The sequence below is a fragment of the Bos taurus genome, chromosome 21 (assembly GCF_002263795.3).
Source record: "Bos taurus isolate L1 Dominette 01449 registration number 42190680 breed Hereford chromosome 21, ARS-UCD2.0, whole genome shotgun sequence".
NCBI lineage: Eukaryota > Metazoa > Chordata > Mammalia > Artiodactyla > Bovidae > Bos > Bos taurus.
The window spans coordinates 65882235-65898989 of record NC_037348.1 but is presented as its reverse complement, the minus strand read 5'-3'; the positions used below and the strand labels follow the sequence as shown (position 1 = coordinate 65898989).

The window sequence follows — 16755 nt, the reverse complement described above, 5'->3', positions numbered from 1 at the left end:
AATGAGTCGCAGGTGGAAGGCAAAATGGAGCTGGCTGGAAGAGTAGGACCAGCCTCAGTCATGAGGAGGTGCCAGTCCTTGGTGCCAAGGACCCCGATTCTCTGCCAGGGAGGTAATCTGCCCCCCAGCATGGCCTCACAATCATTCCTTTGTACATTCATTCATTCTTGAAGAGGGCACGCAATGCTGCCTGAAAGGTGAGTAGTCTGGTCTCATCCTAACTGGCATTCTGTAAAAACTCAGTTGAACTCCTCGTTCTTCTGGGACAGGGGAATATGGGTACCACATCCATTTGGGAGCTTTTAAATGAATGCAGGTGACACCATCTATTACAGCTCCTTAGTAATTTCTAACGCATCTCTTCCCTCCCTGGTATCGCATTATGTACAGGACAGGTCTTATATTAGGTAAGAAGAGCCTCATAAGCTTTTGCTAGATAAGGTTGGGCTTCCCAGGTGTCTGCTAGTGGTAAAGAATCTGACTACCAATGCGGGAGATGCAAGACACTTGGGTTTGATCCCTGGATCAGGAAGATCCCCTGGAGGAGGGCATGGCAACCCACTCCAGTATTCTTGCCTGGAGCATCCCATGGACAGAGGAGCCTGGCGGGTTACAGTCCATGGGGCCACAAAGAGCTGGACACAACTGTGTGACTGACCACACACACACAGACACACACACACACACACACACACAGACAAGGTTAATTCTCAGGACAATCCAGCCAGGGAGGTATCGTTATCCTTGTCTAAGAGGTGATGGGGAGGCTGGAGGTCCAGGGTGTTCCCCGTCTAACCCACTGTCCCGCAGCTGGAAAGCAGGAGGAAGTGGAGGAGCAGCCCCCTCGCTGGAGGCACAAAAACAAGACTGTTATTTTCAACCTCCTGTCTTGGCAGAGGCCGGGGCAGCTTTCGGGAAGACCCAGAGCCTCCATTCCACCAGTCCGAGCCAACGTTGCCCAAGGATGGGCCGAGGTCCAGGGCAGTCGGAACTGCCAGGATCCTGTCTCACTGTCTGGCACTGGACGCAGGAAACTGGACTCGAGGGAGAATTTGCACGCGGGTGGGAGAATGCCGTGGACCATCTGACACACCACCACCTCCGCGCAGAATAGCTCCTGGCCGTTCTCAGAAGGGCCATCCCAGTTCCACAAAAGCACATGTATTTTTAGCTCTTCGTTCATTCATTCAGCAGTAATTTACTGGGCGCCTCCTAGGCTCAGGCTGGGAAGGCCCTGTGGAGACAGAGAAGAATCTGACCCAGTTCTCGGCTGCGCAGGCAGGTCAGCTTGGTGGAGACATGTAAACGAATGCTTGTGAGCGGAGGAGGATGGGTAGCCCCGGGGATTTAGTATGTGCCCTGAGGCTGGGGTGTGGCTGAGTGGTCAGGGAAGGAAGCCCAGTGGGACCTGCTCCACTCACTGCCTCACACACGGGTCACTGACTTGCTCACTCATTTACTGATGCATTCACTTATTCACTCTTCCATTCACAGAGCGCTCCATTTATTCTTGGATGACATACTCATTCACTGAGTCATTGACTCACTCAATAATTATCCTTTCCCTCGATAACTCTAATATATGCATTCCCCCATCCATTTGCCTATTCACTCCCTCATTAATTTGTGCATGCATTGATTTATGTACTCATTAGTTAAATTATTCAACTTGGTCTGCTTTTTACTGACTTTATTCCCTCACTCATTTTTTGACTTATTCATCAATTAATTCATTTGATTCCTCATCAACCCACTGGCTTATTCATCCCCTCATTACTAACTTCTACTAAAGCATTCATTGATAAACTCGTTCTGGAATCCATTTATTAATTCACTCAACTTTCACTTATTGGACTGTTGACCTACTAGTCTTTGGTCCATTCCCTCCTTGACCTATTTGGACCTCACCATCCACCTCTTGACAGTTTTACCCACACAGAGACTCATCCACTTAAGAATGTAACATACACACATTGATTTGCTCAATGCATCATTAATTTATTCCCTCATTCTTATACTCCACATGTTCACTCAATTTTCCATTCCATTGTTTACTCAAAGGCTCATTCATTCACTAACTCACTGCCTCATTCATTCATCATGTATACCATTTATTCAACAACTCATTCAACGAATATATTACAAGTGATCCACATGCAGTGCATATGAGGAGTGCAATTCCTAACGTCCTGGATCTTACAAACCAGGGATTCGGTTACTGGCTCAAGCCTCTTCTCTTTTATGTGATATGTAAGCATGTGATATGTAAGTGGGGTCTTGCCTTCTGTGCTTCTGGAAAACCCATGTATTTGCCCTTATACTGAATTATATTTATCAGTAATCCCACCTAATCCCAAAGAGTTACCTGATGGCTGGAACTCGATCTGATTTAGATATGAATGCCATGACTAATACAGAGCCTGACATGCATTTGGATCTATACTTGCTGAGCTGAAATTATTACCCTAGTATTGGTTATTTTTGCACTCTCTCAGATACCAAGTGCCAGAAAAATTTTTAAAATCTGGGGTATAGGGACCTCCTGCCATCACCTCCCATCAGATCACTGGTATTTGCCCTGAGATAGGGTAAAAAAATAATCCAAGTAATGAATTATGATCTCAGTATGCAAAATATCCAAATAATTTCAGTGCAACACGCAGAGCAGAACTGTACCCTGTGCTGCCCTGTGCGTAGGCGCTGTGTCGTGTCCGACTCTGTGACTCTGGACTGTCGCCTGCTAGGCTCCTCTGTCCGTGGGATTCTCCAGGCAAGAAAACTGGAGTGGGTTGCCATGCCCTCCTCCAGGGGATCTTCCCAACCCAGGGATCAAAGCCAGGTTTCCTGGATTGCAGGCAGATTCTTTACTATCTGAGCCACCAGGGAAGCCCAAGAATAGTGGAGTGAATAGCCTATCCCTCCTGCATTGCAGGCGGATTCTTTACCATCTGAGCCACCAGGGAAGCCCAAGGATAGTGGAGTGAATAGCCTATCCCTCCTGCACTGCAGGTGGATTCTTTACCTGCTGAGTTACCCAGGAAGCCTGAACTACGGACTATGTACCATTACAACAAATATCTTTTAAAATGTTTTATTTCATACATTTCAGTAATGGAGACTTGCGATAATCATAATCCTTTTTCAAAATACATTTTCACCACTGGTCGTCTTCTTTCTTAGTTTGTCATAGATTTAACTCACTAAAATATAAGAACGAACACAACGAATACTTTAACCTCTATGTCCTCACTATACACAGAATTAATATTGATGATTAAATCTTCTTGGTTAAATGGATCTCAGAGAAGCAAAACTGGGTCGACCACAATTATTGTTTCACAAAATTTTATCATTGGAATAATCTTGGCATTTTAATTTTCTTTATATGCGAATTTTACTTATTTATTAATGTAGTCAGGTACTCATTTTCAAAAATAAAATCAATAGCAAAGAATCTGCTTCTAAACAAGGGGGAAGTAGGCATTTGCTGTATGAGGCAGGGAGCTCAAGCTCGGTGCTCTGTGACAGCCTGGAGGGGTGGGATGGAGGGGAAGACGGGCAGGAAGGCAACAAGGAAGGGTGCGTATGGCTGATTCGTGTTGACGAGCGGCAGAAACCAACACAATATTGTAAATCAATGATCCTCCAGTTAAAAGTAAATTAATAAAAACATAAACAAGAGGGTAAACTTTGCCTATTAAGTCTCTCTGTGTACCCCTTAAACAGAGGGGTAGACAGTTGAATTAAACAAATCTTTGTTTCATGAATAATCGCATCATTGGTCATGAGTGGCCACTGGGATTTTACTAGCCTGTTTATCTTTAATTTGTTTAATTATTAAAAACCCAAGGAAAACACAACCAACCCAAGAATAATATCTTTGACTAAGTCTAGAATTCATCTATGCCCTTTTTACTTTAAGAGGTAGCACTAAATCTATTTTCAAATGAAAATCTTTTTTTCCTTTTTCAACATGAATTAACTATGATGTTTCTCAAACAAATTCTTATCCTTGGTGCCAGCATAATCTTTGATTTGTTTTATAACTGCATGAAACCATCTATTTTTAAAGAATATACTCATCATCCATAAACAAAATGGCCAAACCAAGAATAAAAACTTAATCTCATACTTACTTTGATCTATATTCTCCTTCACCACATAGGTAACAGTTAAATAATAACTAATCATTAAATAATAGCTAAAATAACCAAGGGGCAGTCATTCTGGGGCACAAAACAGATGAAACATACACTGATCATTGGCTCATATTTTATACTCATTCACTTAGTTAACCATTTCTTTAATCCTAAATTTTTTCTTTCATGAATCAAACCCACTTCAAACTAAGAGAAGAACATATATTTAGCTTAGCTGTGTCTCACACAAACCAGTAACAACTTAATGTGCCTCTTCTTAATGGAGCCATGGAGTTCACATTGAGTGAGTGAAGTAATTATATTTCAGAACTGAAGTTTCAAACTGAACTGAAACTAATTTCAGAACTGAAGTAATTATATTCCTTGTTTTATAAATATCCTCAATGTTGGTCTGTGTTTTGAGCTCTCTTTTCTTTTCAATATATTTATTGATCTATTCATTTATTTACAGATAGTATAAAGCCAGTATCTATGAACTCTCTCAACTAGATTCTCCAACATCCTGAGATGATTCCCCCAAGAGTCATACACTAATTGTCTTTTCACCATGGACCTCAGGGGTTCCAAACGTGATTGATCATAATTTTCATTCAGATGCATTCCATTCACATCATTGGTCCAGGTGTGGTCTTTCAGCATTTAATTTGAACAGTTTCTAGATGTTACAATGAACAGCCATGAATCCGCAGTCCTAACTCAACAAATGGAGTACTGACTTCCTAAATGAGTAACAGCCTAGATCATCATTAAGAGAGGAATGGGACAAACACGAAAGGGGACATATCAGTGTTGAAATGAATGGGAAAGCTCAGTTTTTTTTTTTTCCTTTTATCTCATTTGTGCTAAATTGTGTTAATCACAAACTTCAGCTCATAACACATTCTCATCATAGGTCTATGCGTGGCATTTAATTTTAATTACATTTATTCTTTTTTAATGATACAGTGGAAACCCACAAGCTAACCACCCAAACCAAGAACTTTATTACTCACATGGCATGGTGTGCTCCTTCCCCAGAGGCATTAGGCAAAGCTCGTCATGGTTGGAGAGTAACTTAATGAGCTACAGTCGATCCACCCTGTGGAATGAAAAGATGTTGACAAATGAAAATGCCTGGATTCGGGTTTTAATTTAGTGAACACTAGGTAACCATGACAATAATTAATTGTAAACAATCATTTATACTACACTCTCATCTCTGGCTCTACGAATGAATGGACCTACATTTTATTAATTAATGTATTCAGTTCATTTTAATAGCATAATAAGCACCCTTAAATGAACCACCCAACATAAGAACTATGAATCTTGCAGACAAGAACTCTGGGCCCTTTACTGACATTGATAAGAGGTTAGAACTTCATTTTGTAAAAGATTCCTGTTGTGTTGAATCAGATTCAACACGGACCTCGGTTGACAACACAGTCTTATCATTGGTCCTTTTATGACCTTCTTTGGTTATGTCCTGTCCTTCCTTTTTTTCAACTGTTCGACTTGCAAAAACCAGGAGTCACTATCAGATAGGCAAGCCATCCGCATGGTGCTCTGGGTGAAAACAAATCTGCTTGCTCTATGATGGACTAAAATCCCACTACCCAAGGTATAAAGCAGTGAGAGGAACAGCCATCAAATATATCCCATACTTTCAAACCATACACTGAATATCCTAAACAGGTTCCCCCAAAGAAGACAAGAAGTTGGCTATTACTCACCTTCAACCATGAAGGTCTTGATCATTAGAGAATGATTAGTAGTTCACGTCCATTCTATGAAGGACAAAGAAAATAGCCAAAAAAAAGGGGGGGTGGGGAAGGAGAAATGAATAGGCATTCTTTTATAAATTAAAATGTTAAATGAAATGACAGAATATCTCTTGTCCTGAAAAAGAGAAATATAGAAAGGAAAAAAATTCTTTCCGTTGATCCATGTTTTCCCCTTGATTGACTTGCTATTTAGGTTTTGACTAATTTACTTCATTATTTATTTCCATTTCTCTTAACAAACTAGAACTCACCACTGATCGAGAGCAAGAACACTGACTGTGACTCTTCTCTGTCTAAATGACCTTACCCCAAACAGGAAATTCCTCTGGTTTCCTGGTCCAGTGGTTAAGACTTCACCTTCCAATGCAAGGGGTGTGGTTCTAGGATGATATTTAAAAATGTGCAGCTCAACAGTTGTATTGACTGGTTACAGCCTAATCCTTCATGTGTAATTCATTCTCATCTTTGGTCTTTTAAAATTTTGTGTCCAGATGTAGCCTTTTATCCATTGTTCTGTAATCCAACAGACAGGTAGCCCAAGGATGAAAACTCTGTTTACCATTATACAGGCCTACAGGCTTCTTCTCCAGAGACTCCCTAGCCACGACATTTACCTATGAGGAGTCACTCTGGGGAGCACAAAACAAATATTAAAAAGAATGAAACAGCCTAGATTTCGACTTTGCTCTAATACACTAATGGATGCAGAGTGAGAAAATTAAGACTAACCTGAAAACTTTGGGTGTGCCACTTGCTTCAGCTGGCAGAAAGTTAACCCCTCTTTTAATCTAATTAGTTCAACGATAAATTTTTTAAACATTTTTTTAAGATTCTTTTTAATGTGGACTATATTTTAAACTCTTTACTGAATTTGTTACAATATTGCTTCTGTTGTTAGGTTCTGATTTTTTGACCATGAGGCATGAGGAATCTCAGCTCCTCAACCAGGGATCAAAACCACACGCCTTGCATTGGAAAGTGAAGTCTTAACCACTGAACCACCAGGGAAGTCCCTCAATATTCTTCTTACCCAAACCAGCAAGAGACAGAATTTCTGCTCTAAGAGGGACATCATTTAAGCGGCACTGGTTAAATCATAATTATTTCAAGACATGCTCATTACTGGCCCAGGCTTTGTCCCTTTGAGCGACTGATTGCTATTAACTTATTCATTTATGCACTCTAATGATAAAACTGCACACACTCAATGCCATAGCATGAATAATACTAACACATGCGCAGTTCGCTGCTCATCACCAAACTGATAACAGACAGTGTAACTCTGTAATGGAATTCTGTGAGCACAATAGCTCGTGCTGCCTAACAAACTTTTATCAGTGTCCTTCTTTAATTTAAACAGTGCTTAATCTTTTATTTAATTTTATAAACATGTTTCCTAATTAGTAATAAAACAAATAACCAGCAGACCACAGACACCCGAGAATGTGAAACTGACAATTCACGCGTCTGTTTCTGTGTGTTGCATTCTGAGAGATAAGCAATGTGAATACTAACTCCTCCAAAATAGGTTAATAACACGTGCTCCATTACCTATGCAATCACTGCTCTAGGCCTGGCCACATTTATGCATTAATTCACTTATACTAATACAATCATTACCCATGACCCAAAAAAGCCCCCAAACAGGATAATCAAATATTTGTAACAATTGTCTATAGGATCATTTTCAACAGAGCCATAGATTAGATTTCTTCCCATGCTGGACCTCAGATATGCAAACAAGTATTATTCATCATTCTTGACTCTGACACCATCAGTCATTAGCAAAGGTTCAAGCACAGAATCTTTTTTTTCATAGTGCAAAGTCGCTTCAACTGTGTCCGACTCTGTGACCCCATGGACTTAGCCGTCCAGGCCTGTCTGATGGTGGGATTCTCCAGACAAGAAAACTGGAATAAGTTGCCATGCCCTCCCTTAGTGGATCTTCCGGACCCAGGGATCAAACCCATGTCTCTTATGTCTCCTGCATTGGCAGGGGGCTTCTATACCACTAGAGCCACATGGGAAGTCCCTTTTCTTCATTATATTCTGCCTATTGATTTATTAAGTTATGACTTATGACTAAAAAGAAATATACATGAATCAGAAAAAAAAAAACAAAACAAAACAAGAACCTTGATATCCCTGAGATCTACCTATCAAATCATTTCCCAGAAACGAGATCTGTTTCTTGAATTGACCTCAGTGCTTCATACATGGATGCCTTGACACAATTTGGCCTCTCAAGCCCTGTTATTGGACTAAGGTGCCCTGCTTTGATTCTATTTCCTACTTCTTACCAATGCACCGACCATGATAAACCAACCAAACCATGACATGAACTTTAACTGTGGCTCGCACTGGTCTCCCTGCTCCTGACACAACACTGAGTTGGGGCCATGGCAGAACACTAAAATCAGTGCAGGAGTGTTCATTCTGAACAGCACAAAAAAGAACAAAAAATAAAGTTTGAGATCTTCTATCTATTAGTTGTTTGCATTCCACCTATCCTAGACTCAGTCATTCAATATTCATTAGTTTACAGTATTCTTTCCAGTTGAACCTCAAAGTTGGAGACACTTATTCATTGTACATGACTTATACATCACCAGTAGTTATCACTGATCCAGCATTCCTTTTTAGAGTCATAGATTATCAATAATTTGTTCCTTTTCTTTGCTGAATAGTATTCCACTGCATAGATATACCACATTTTGCTGGTCTATTCACCAGTTGATGGACATTTAGATTATTTGTATGTGTGTGTGCTCAGTCATGTCCGACTCTTTGAAACCCCATAGGCTGTAGACCTCCAGGATTCTCTGTGCATGGAACTTTCCAGGCGAGAATACTGGAGTGGGTTGCCATTTTCTCCTCCAGAGGACATGGATTCAATATTGTCCCACTTTTGCTTCATTCATAACTGATCAAATCTCATATCTGCTGGTCATCATTAATGACCCATGTTAGACTCTCATTTTACTCATTTGTGTTACATTTGTATCAATTAAATCATTCATCATGGATATTAATAAAAATCACATTATTTAAGAAAATATACCCATGAAATCCTTAAATATTCCTGAACTCTGGCTAAAGAAGCTTTTCCCATATACACCGTGTGTGTGTGTGTGTGTGTGTGTGTGCGCGTGCGTGCTTCGTTGCTCAGCCATGTTCAATTCTTTGTGACCCCGTGGACTGTAGCCCACCAGGCTCATCTTTACTCAAACAATAACTGAAACCAAAATAAGATCTTTGACTACTACTACTCACCACGTTCTCTTTCCTAACATAGGCAACATAATCTTGACCAAGGCAGAACCCGAGATCAGCTTGGTGCTGAGATATTCTCCTCTCTCCATTGATGCACAATTTCCAGTCTCCATGTATGGAGTCATTTAAGTGTTTATTAATTCATAGTAATTTTTATTTTTCTTTCAATACAATAAACATCAAACATGCAACTGACTCAGGGCAATTACTGGTTATTACTTATCACTGAAAATATGCGTAATTTAAGACATAATATATTTAGTCCATTTTATTATCTATTTCAATATATTAATATTCATTTTCCTGACTAAATATTTTATTAATGAACAATGTTTCACCCTCTTCATCTTTATTCATTTATACATTTGCTAATTTATTCTGCCGTTGATTCATTTATAATTATATTTTTAAAATTCATGAGCACAAAGACCGAGAAAGAGATCACTGTATAATACTAAAATCTATCTACAGTAATTTAAAGTATGCTGAATAGATGAGTTCTTTTGCATTGAACCTCAGACTTCTGGACACACAGAATTCATTGTATGTGATTCACACACCAGACATCATCATTAGACAGTGACTGGTCAAATTTCTCTTCATTTGCATCTATATTTGTTTATTAATTCATTAATAAGGAAAGTGAACGTAAAAGTCACTCAGTTGTGTCCAACTTTTTGCGACCCCATGGATTATACAGTCCATGGAATTCTCCAGGTCAGAATACTGGAGGGGGTAGTCATGCCCGCCTCCAGGGGATCTTCCCAATAGTACTATGTCTCCTCATACATTCCTGACCTTAGTTGAAAGGGTCAAGTGAAGCAGAGACAATAAACTAGAATTTTTCATGTTGGACCATCTTCCAGGCACACATATATATGACTCATACGTCAACATTGGTCATAATTGATCTAATATTGCCCCCCTTTTTAAAACTCATTTCTATAGCTTTATTGATCCAATAATTATTTCCCTAATAATAATTTTTAAAGGTATGATTCACAAAATTTCAAGAATACTTTTTGTGCCCCTAATCTAGATATAGAATTCTTCTCACAACGATACATCTCTTGTTAATTATCCTCAGTTTTTCTTATGTATATCAATATAATGTTAACTCTATCTCTATTTATCACTAAGTTAGAGCTGCATTCTCTAAATATATTTCACACTTTTAAATGAATAACTTAAAAAAAACAGAAACTGAGAAAGCAACTTCATGATTACTCACATTAATCTCTGTATTCCTATTAGACACAGGCAACCGGAGAGCTCATGACGCTGGAAGATGCATCTGTTCTGAGAAGCACAGCATAGAGCACACAGTAAAACAAATTAAGACACAATCACCATTTCTGAATAGGCATCAATGCTTTCAATTTCATTATCAATACCTTTTGCTACACAACATACATTCCTAATTGCATGACATTTCATCCCATTGTTTTTTTAATGAATTTATCCATATACGTCTAATGAAGTGAAAGTTGCTCAGTCGTGTCCAACTCTTTGTAATCCCACGGACTGTATAGTCCATGGAATTCTCCAGGCCAGAATACTGGAGTGGGTAGCCTTTCCCTTCTCCAGGGTATCTTCCTAACCCAGGGATCGAACCCAGGTCTCCCTCATTGAAAGTGGATTCTTTACCAGCTGAGCCACAAGGGAAGCCCAAGAATACTGGAGTGGGTAGCCTGTCCCTCCTCCAGCGGATCTCCCCAACCCAGGAATTGAACGGGGGTCTCCTGCATTGCAGGAGGATTCTTTACCAACTGAACTGGGAGGGAAGCTAATTTCATTATTAAAAACAAATCTAAGGCTATACAAGAATATGACCAATATTGATCACAATCAATACAAGAATATGATCTTTGTACAGAAACAATTTCAACAGAGGAATAGATTAATTTTGCTCCATGTTGGACCTCAGAGTTTCAGACACATATTTTCTCATCGCCCATGACTCCATTATCATCAGTCATCATCACTGGTCCATGACTGGATCTATTCCTCTTCATTTGTATGTTTGTACTGATTAAATTATGAATGCATTGATACAAATAAAAATAATACATGGTTCATAAAATCTCTAGGACAAGATCAAGGATATATTTAACATCAGTTTGCAGAATCATTTTCCACATAGACTAAACCTTTTTAATTAATAGACCTCAATCATGTTCATTATTGATTAATCAACATAGTACTTCGTATTTATCATTAGGCCATGATAAACTTTTTAATGAATTTAATACTTTCTAATAATACTGTAAATACCCTTAAACAGATGATCCAGTTCAAGACAATAATGTTGACCATTACTCACCTTGGTCTCACAGTCTTGGTGACAACAGAGGCTAAAATCAGTTTCAGCATCTATTCTCAAAAGGATCAAGCAGACAAGACGATAAAAATGTTGAGACTTTCTCTCCATTGATTCAGAATTTTCACAATTCATTTGCATAGTCATTTAGGCATTTATTAATTTACAGTAATACTTATTTAATTTGCTCTTAATAAACCAAATATCAACTTTGTAACTTTATCAGTAAATGACGATCATCACTATTATTCCCACTCAAAGACATATACACTTGATTATTTTATTTTCCATTCCAATTTACGTCATCAGATTTCTTTATAATACTTATAATGAACGGTATTTCCTTGTTTCATATTTATTCACTTACATATTTGTTTATCCTGACATTGATTTCTTAATAATAATAATTTTAGATATTACTGTACACAAAGACTAAGAACATGATCCCCATATATGCCTGGCATCTCCCTAAAGGATCACTTCAAAAGAGGGGAAAGTATTAGATTTTTTGTGTTGACCTGTGGTGTTCCTCATCAAAGACTCATACCACAAGTCATCATTGTTTGTCCATAATTCCTTCATGTCAACACTTTTTTACTGATCGTCCATTCACTATTAACTATATTTTTTAAAAAAGTGCTTCATCGTCACAAAAACTTAAAACAAGGAAGGTCCTTGGCTCTTTGATTTGTCTATAGAAGGACTTCCCACAGAAACTGTCATCAATTGACCTCAAAGTGTCCTATCCAGATGCATTAATATAATGTTTCATGTTAACCCTGCTTCTACTATTTGGCCATGGTTCACAATCATCGATTATTTTTTTTTTATAGAATTTAAAGAATGCAGTGAAAATGAAAACCACAAAACCAAGAAGAGGTTTGACTATGACTCACTTTGTTCTCCTAACCCTTAACACATCAAATGCAACCACAGAATTCATGACCACGAGGAAGCCTTACATTAGCCCACGGTGACAAGCCTAAGGAGGAGAAGATAAAACTAGAAGATAAAAAAGACATTAAGATATCAGTTTAATTAGTCTTTGAATTCCATGTTCCATTTAATCATTTAAGTAGGTAGTGAATTGGGATCATTTATACTTTAGTTTCTCCTAAGTAAATGAACAATATCAATCTTGACACTGACACAGATCATAGACACAAGACATAGAGAACATAAACAATTTACTTATCCATAACTATATCATTCTCAGCCAAAGAGTAACATGCCTGTACCATAAATTTCCTAATTTACATTTGTTTCTAATGTATATTAATAGCATTTCTTGCCTAACCAGTTTTCTATGGTTGAACAAAGTTTCACCAATTTCATCTTTATATGTTATTTCATTGACCCAATTATAAACATAAAAAGAAAATATATGAACATAAAACAAGATACTTGTATATTCCTGACAGATGTCTATAGGGTTACCTGGAACAGAGGCAGTGGGTCTCCATTTGCATTGGACCTCAGAGTTCCAGACACAAATTCATCGTATACGACTCATACACGCACCGAAAAACCATCATTGATCCAATGTCGTACCTACTTTCTTCATTCACTTCTATGGTGTCTATTTCTGAGTTCATTAATTTACTAATAATAATTCAAAAACTCAATTATATGCAAAAACCAAAAAGAAAACAAAACCCGAAACCACTATTCTATGTAGAGAATCATTTTCATAACAATGTATCTTTCTTTATACCCTTTGTTTTTCTGTTCCATGTCAATTCAGTATTTATCACTGGGCTACTGCTGGCGATTCTTATTATATGTTACTTTTCAACAATACATTAGAATGCTCTCAAAAAAACCACAGAAAGGACACAAGATTTTGACTTTTACTCACACTGGTCTCTGTGCTCCTAACACAGAGATGCAAACACAGAGGTCAGTGCCACGGTGCCACTGCTTAAATCAGCTTGAGGGTGTAGGGTCTGCAAAGAACAAAACAGTCAATGATAAAAAAAAAAAGGTTTAAGTACAATACCCATCGAGCTTTGATTTGCACATTTCATTTACTCACATATTGAAGTATTTATAAATTATTCATAATGGATCTATTTTTCTCTTGACAGAATGAACAACAATGAGGCAAATCCATAAACTATAAGTGACTTAATTATCTATCTGTATTGATACAATATTTAGTCAAAGATATACTGGTGAGCCACTTTTTCCTGACTGAGTTTCAGTATTTTCAATTTTATTAATAGTATTTCTTGCCTCGCCACCTGTTTATAGTTAGACAAGGTTTCACCCTTTTTACTTATTATTTCTTTACCTTTTTCTTTACCTATTATTTACATTTCTTTATTGGTTCTAAAATTAATCTTTTAACAATAATAAGTATAAATCGATGAATACAATAGCTGTACTGGGTATATTTCAACATCTATCTCTGCTGCTCCTAAGTCACTTCAGTCGTGTCCAACTGTGTGCGACCCCATACAGGGCAGCCCACCAGGCTCCCCCGTCCCTGGGATTCTCCGGGCAAGAACACTGGAGTGGGTTGCCATTTCCTTCTCCAATGCATGAAAGTGAAAAGTGAAAGGGAAGTCGCTCAGTCGTGTGTGACTCTTAGCGACCCCATAGACTGCAGCCCACCAGGCTCCTCCGTCCATGCATTTTCCAGGCAAGAGTACTGGAGTGGGGTGCCATTGCCTTCTCCAACATCTATCTCTTGGATGAATTAAAAGAAATACACTAGGTTTTTGTTGGACCTCAGTATCAGGACATATATTATTCATTATATAAACTTATCTGCTACCAGTCGTCATCACTAGCCCAAGAAAACCCTTTTATTTTTCATTCTCATAAATATTTGAGTTTATTTATAAATTTGCTACTAAATACACATAAATGAAAAATAAACTAAAATATCCGCAATGTCTATCTCAAAAATCTTTTCCAGAGACTAACTCTGTTTCCAAAACTGACCTCAAAGATACATTTATAGATTAATAAAGGAGATATTTCATGTCAATCTGATACTTAACATGGCATTTTCCCTTCTTTGATTGTTTGAGCAAGTTCCCGGAGTTGGTGACGGGCAGGGAAGCCTGGCGAGCTGCAGTGCGTGGGGTCGTGAAGAGTGGAACACGACCGAGCGACTGAACTACCAACTATCCACTCAAACTAAAACACTGGCTATTACTCACATGGTCTTAACATACCTACAGCACAAATGAGACCAGAGAGTGTGTAACCGTGGAAGATGCTTCCACCCGCCCAAGTGCACCCATTCTGAGGAGAATACGCAAAGGAGATGATAATAAAACGAGGCACTCTTTCCAACATCTGTCTACAGAATATCTTCTCTGCTGTGAATGGACAAGCTTAATCCAATATTGGACCTCTATTTCCAGAGACACTTTCATTGTATATGATTCATATTGATGATGACCAGAAATCATCATAGATCCAACACCGGTCCCCCTTTTTCTGCACATATTTCTGTATCTTTATTGGTTAAATAAAAATCCACTAATAAATTTAGCAAGAACAATTCAAAAAATAAAGCAATACAGGTGTACACTGAAGTATTATTACTTTAATGTATCTTCCTCAATAATACACTGTTTTCCATATATACACTCATCAATACAATAGCTCATATATCCATATGCAACACTCTGATGCAGCTGCCTTCTTTACTTATATTCAACATTTCTTTACTTATATTCAACATTCAATAATAATACAGTAAATTACTTCAATAAAAAAAAACCAGAGAACTTCAACTACTACTCCCATTAATCTCCACCTTCCTATTATAGAGAGGTGACCCCAGAGCCTCTGTCCTTGAAGATGCTAAACCATTTGTGCTGGCTTCTTTCTGAGGAGTACAGAGCACAGATGATAATAAAAGTATTGACACCTAATAACCAGTGGTTCTTGTTTTCTACACTTTGTTTACTCAGTATTTAGGAATGTATTACTTTTCCTTTCTTCACATTCCTTTAATCTTGTTAAAACAAAAAACTCAATCTTTAGTTTGAAGCAAAACTCCTAAACTGTCTCTTGTGCATTTCTAGGTCTTCCCTGGTGGCTCAGTCGGTAAAGAGTCTGCCTGCAATGCAGGAGACCCAAGTTCAATCCCTGGCTCAGGAAGATCCCCCAGGGAAGGAAGTGGCAACCCACTCCAGTAGTCTTGCCTGGAGAACCCCAAAGACAGAAAAGCCTGGTGGGCTACAGTCTCTGGGGTCACAAAGAGTCGGACATGACTGAGTGACTAATATTCTCACTTTCATGCATTTCTATCTAACCTTGGTCAAAGACGTGACCCTCACTCATTTATTGAATATGATTCAGTGTTTTCAGAGTTTATTATGGTACCTTTTGTCTCACTCAATATGCTCCTATGTGGACAGTGCTTCACTTTCTTACATTTGCTTAATGGTTCTTCAGAGATCCATTAATAGTAACAAATTTAAGTCTATGAAATCAAAAGAAGAATATAACTTACCTATGTTCCTGATATCTCTACAGAAACAATTTTACCAGAAGGAAGAGACTACTGACACTCTGTGTTGGACCTCAGAGTCTGAGACATGTTTTCATCATTTAGGACTCTTCCCATCACGATCATCATCACTGGTCCACGATTAAGTCTCTTTTCTTTGTTCATTTCTATATTTGTTTTCATTAAATCATTGAATAAATGGTAATATATATTAATCATCGAATCAATAAGAATAATAAGTATATAATAATGGTTGTTGTGTTAGTCACTCATTCATGTCTGACTCTTTTCAACCCCATGGATTGCAGTCCACTAGGCTCCTCTGTCCATGGGATACTCCAGGCAAGAAAACTGGAGTGGGTTGCCATTTCCTTCTCCATTTAATAATGGTAATAGTTTAATAATAATAAAAATAATAATTGTGATAATAAAAATAAGTATCCCAAGAATGACACCCTTCAATACCCCTAACCTCAGTTTACAGGATCAGTCTTCTCAACCAATTTTCGACCTCTATTCCGCCCATTATCAATTATTTGAAATAATCATTCTTGATTATTTATCATTGAACTATGGTAATTTTTTGATTAATTTAATACTTTTTAACAACACCATGAGGATCCTCAGACAAATTGCCCAATCTAAGACGACAGCCCTGTCCATCGTTCACCTTATTCTCCTCCCTATCACAGTTGGTGTGACAACTGAGCACAGCAAAAGCTGAAGTATCAGGAACATCCGTCCTACAAAATAACGAACACACAA

General features: G+C 38.1%; 1 long non-coding RNA gene, 8 other non-coding genes and 2 pseudogenes across 9 annotated transcripts in view; all 11 read right to left on the bottom strand.

Moving 5' to 3' along the window:
* Positions 1-16755, bottom strand: part of MEG8 (proline-rich receptor-like protein kinase PERK10) — a 125523-nt gene that overhangs the window by 8517 nt on the left and 100251 nt on the right. The window contains exons 36-41 of the long non-coding RNA NR_146189.2: positions 13375-13462; positions 12413-12518; positions 11520-11569; positions 10428-10495; positions 5873-5926; positions 5153-5238 (exon numbers count right to left, since the gene is read on the bottom strand). This is a non-coding gene — a long non-coding RNA (proline-rich receptor-like protein kinase PERK10). The remainder of the gene's footprint in view (positions 1-5152; positions 5239-5872; positions 5927-10427; positions 10496-11519; positions 11570-12412; positions 12519-13374; positions 13463-16755) is intronic.
* LOC112443324 (small nucleolar RNA SNORD113/SNORD114 family) lies at positions 4708-4781 on the bottom strand. The gene has a single exon (XR_003031661.1). It is a non-coding gene; the product is annotated as a small nucleolar RNA SNORD113/SNORD114 family (small nucleolar RNA).
* Positions 5644-5789, bottom strand: LOC112443333 (small nucleolar RNA SNORA79). Its single transcript, XR_003031670.1, has one exon. It is a non-coding gene; the product is annotated as a small nucleolar RNA SNORA79 (small nucleolar RNA).
* Positions 7644-7718, bottom strand: LOC112443304 (small nucleolar RNA SNORD113/SNORD114 family). Its single transcript, XR_003031644.1, has one exon. It is a non-coding gene; the product is annotated as a small nucleolar RNA SNORD113/SNORD114 family (small nucleolar RNA).
* On the bottom strand, positions 8481-8552 carry LOC112443300 (small nucleolar RNA SNORD113/SNORD114 family). Its single transcript, XR_003031640.1, has one exon. It is a non-coding gene; the product is annotated as a small nucleolar RNA SNORD113/SNORD114 family (small nucleolar RNA).
* Positions 9705-9776, bottom strand: LOC112443319 (small nucleolar RNA SNORD113/SNORD114 family). The gene has a single exon (XR_003031656.1). It is a non-coding gene; the product is annotated as a small nucleolar RNA SNORD113/SNORD114 family (small nucleolar RNA).
* LOC112443299 (uncharacterized) lies at positions 11113-11188 on the bottom strand (annotated as a pseudogene).
* Positions 12985-13058, bottom strand: LOC112443295 (small nucleolar RNA SNORD113/SNORD114 family). Its single transcript, XR_003031636.1, has one exon. It is a non-coding gene; the product is annotated as a small nucleolar RNA SNORD113/SNORD114 family (small nucleolar RNA).
* LOC112443314 (small nucleolar RNA SNORD113/SNORD114 family) lies at positions 14243-14315 on the bottom strand. The gene has a single exon (XR_003031653.1). It is a non-coding gene; the product is annotated as a small nucleolar RNA SNORD113/SNORD114 family (small nucleolar RNA).
* Positions 14876-14951, bottom strand: LOC112443322 (uncharacterized; annotated as a pseudogene).
* On the bottom strand, positions 16058-16129 carry LOC112443308 (small nucleolar RNA SNORD113/SNORD114 family). The gene has a single exon (XR_003031647.1). It is a non-coding gene; the product is annotated as a small nucleolar RNA SNORD113/SNORD114 family (small nucleolar RNA).